Below are 3432 nucleotides of genomic sequence, written 5' to 3'. Positions count from 1 at the left end.
ACAAAAAAATGTTTTAGTCTAATGGATTTACACAGGGATGTTCTTTAAAATATTGCAAAGATTTAAGAATAACTAGGTTTGGCAAATAATTCACTTGAAAATTCATATAAACTAAACCCCATAAAACGGCTTACTAAATTTAAACACTCCAGATAATTGGTATCGAAAGAGATGGGAAATCCATTTCGGAATACCACAGGAATCACTCATTTGAGCTCACAGTTATATGAACTAACCAGCTGCATAACTGCTTTTGAGGAGATGGAACAGAAGACAACGGGGGTGGGGGCTGGGTGGTTATTAAAAGGTACGAGAGAAACTCCAATAAACAAATACAGCAAAATTCAGGCATCAGCTTGTTTCTTTAAAGCAACCAACTGAAATTTACAGTATATTCTACATTTTCAGTTGCCGCTTTCCCTCTCCCGCCCAACCCCCACATATACTCTTAGGTCCTCTACTCTAATCAACTCTTAACTCCCAAATACTCTGTACATACATATTTAGCAAAGAGCATATGCCTAACATTATTTTGACAGCAGTATGATCAGAATACAATTTTAGAACGTTTACTACATAGATCATCAAGGTTAACCTTTGTTTAAAAAAAATCAACAAATTAACAAATAATCAAAAACCAATACTAAACAAATGCTTTAAAAATATTATGAAAACCCACGGCCAAAAGACTCAACATGGGCTCCACACCTGATAAAAACCCACTTCAGAAAGACGCACTACTCTATGAATACTAACCTCTGCCAAATGATGGCCTCACCATTCCAAACACAAAGGAATCTCTTAGGGTAGTTTTCCGATAGAAGGATTTGTCTCCGGCTTAGCCATCTTTCTAAACTATACACAAAGTCCTGCTAAAAGCCGGTATTTTAGTTTATTTTACAATAGAATGTTATAATGTAAACTAAACAGGTTCTAAGATCAACAGTATGTTACCAAGGTTTTTTTTTCTGGTTTTGTTTTTTTTATTTAATCTCTTGAATGTTGGAATCCAACAGTTGGTCATGAGGTCAAGTATTATCGAGGTTCCTTCGATAGTTCTTAATCATGACTGACTCATCCATCCTTCAAGTACATGCAAGGCTCAAAAGTCTTCAAGAGGCAGAAGCGTGGGGCCATTTAAGACACACAAGAGATGGGATTATGAGGCGAGCCCATCTGAGTAAGAACTTTATCCAGCCACTGTAGGGGCCATGGAGGTGTATCTCGATCCAGCAGGGGGTGCTAGTGACATCCTGGCGGTGCTATTCTGCTCCCCAGCCCTTCACAAAGCTCATGCGGATAGTACTGTACACATTTTGGTGAGCTCGTAGACGGTCTCGAAACCATGGTTCACGGACTGTGCCAGTAACTGAGCGAATTCTTGGTTGTTGAAAATTTTCAGACTACACCCACTAGGGATCTTGCACACGGTAGTGGGATGGAATCCATGGTGGTAGTTGCAGTTCCGACTTTGCCCAAAGATGCTACTGTCACTGAGGCACTCGGCATACGCCTCTCCACCAACGTAATACAGATGGACGCCTTTTCCAATGTGCCGCCTCGTGTTTTCAATAGTGGAAATCCGGTTAACATTGGATAACAGCCCAAGACAGAAACGGTTCTTGATGTTGGAAGGATCAGTGAATCCGTCCACCAGCACGCTTGTGGAGGAAGCATGGAACGCTTCACCCACACGATTGTTGAGCTCATAGTAGACAATGGAGCACCAATGTTTGGGTTCCTCATAAGCAACTGCCTGAGCATCTCCTCTGTTGGTTTCTGAGGGCAGTGAAGGTGCCATCATATTTGTGTCCATCGGCTGTGAGCCATCCTGGGCCATGGGGTCTTCAGGAGGCAGGTAAGCAGGTGGGGGTGTATCAGCTGGAATCTGAAAAGGGCTTCCGGGATCTGAGCTGGTGGGAGAGTGGGGGTAGGTGCTATTGCTGCTCCCAGGAGAGTTTGGGTAACTGCTGTCGGGTGAGTGAGGAAACGGATGGCTATTAGGCTGCTGGAAAGAATCTGGAAAAGTGGCATTGAGTGGCATGTGAGGCTCATTTTGTCCTATGTTTCGGAACTGAGCTAACAGGCTGTGCTGAGGGTTATATTCGCTGTGTCTTGGAACCAGCACTGGAGGGAGAATTTGGTCCGGGAAGACCAGTCACCAGAGAAGGGCATGTTTGGTAAAGCAAAGGGTCAGCAACAAGGAAGGAAGCCCTCCAGGAGAAGTGACGTCATTGCCACAACAGCAGCTCAAACATATCAAAGATCATGATGCGCTGCAGATCCCAGGAATGCTTCTTTCTGTTGTGATAAAGGCTCCCCGCCATTTGTTTTAACCTCTGTAGTGGGCCTTAAATGTAAGTAGGGCAAGAACTATTATTCTCATTTCCTAAGTGAGGAACTGATGACAGAGGTTTAGGAGCATGTAGTTATTAAGCGATGCACTGGAAACCCGAAAGACACCGTGACGCTCAGGAACTTCAGAGGCATCTGTTCATGTCTCTGAGGCCGTTGTGGGTTGGACAATAAACATGGACATTTTGGGAACATGAACCTGAAACATGGCCCGATTCTCTAATGCTCCTCTCCTTTCCAGGTGATTCTCTACACTTACTCTCTTTTCTCAGGATTGTCTCCATTCATTGTAGTCGTGAGACTCTACATCAGAATCAATGGCGCAGTTAAATAAGGACATGAGAGCAAAGATATGAAGAGCCCTCTTGAAACAGTTTCTGCTTGAAGGTTTTGATATTAGAAGAAACTCTTAGGATCATCTAGCATGAGAAGGAATGCTTTTGACAAAGATATGTCAAAAACATATTTAGTAAGTCTCCCTTAATATGGTGGGGGTTGTGGAGTGTGACTTCTGCTTCTCTGGAAGATTCTGAAGTAAGGATCCATTTTTCTCAGTTCAGGAGAATTTTGCTCTGGAGTGTGGTTCATCTCCAAGGCCAAAGGTTAATAAAGATTAAAATTTTATAATTTTCATACAACACTAATACAATCTTATTCTTGTAGTCAACAGGCCAACTGGCCAGGTGGGAAAGAAGTGTGCATTTACTTGATTCAGTTAGATCAAGGTATTAAAGAACCATTGAGTTCACACAAGAGCAATTTGATTTAATATAAAAACAAACCCTAATGGCGTTTGAGTAGATTCCACCATGCAGTGAGTCATGGGTACCCAAGTAGACCGCTGTGTAAGGATTTCAATGGCTTATTTGCCCCAAAGGAGTTTGCCAGGCATTTCTTCTGGGGTCCCTGTGGGTGGATTTGAACTACTTCCCTTTTGATCAATGACATGAACTGTTTTCACCACCCTGAGACTCCAGTAAAAACAAAAGCAAGCATAAAATAATGAAAATGGCTCTGTGGCCACAGAGTGATAGGACACCCTGTTATCGGGCCATGCACCCCTGCACAAAGGCTCAG

The 3432-nt window shown here is 42.8% G+C and overlaps 1 pseudogene; it reads right to left on the bottom strand.

The window, feature by feature from the left end:
- Positions 1–1137: 1137 nt before the first annotated feature.
- On the bottom strand, positions 1138–2152 carry LOC101644003 (annotated as a pseudogene).
- Positions 2153–3432: the final 1280 nt, after the last annotated feature.

The sequence above is a fragment of the Echinops telfairi genome, unplaced genomic scaffold, assembly GCF_000313985.2.
Source record: "Echinops telfairi isolate 266 unplaced genomic scaffold, ASM31398v2 ScPeMD7_7424;HRSCAF=8462, whole genome shotgun sequence".
NCBI lineage: Eukaryota > Metazoa > Chordata > Mammalia > Afrosoricida > Tenrecidae > Echinops > Echinops telfairi.
The sequence above is the reverse complement of the archived record's forward strand: the minus strand, read 5'-3'. Positions and strand labels throughout refer to the sequence as shown.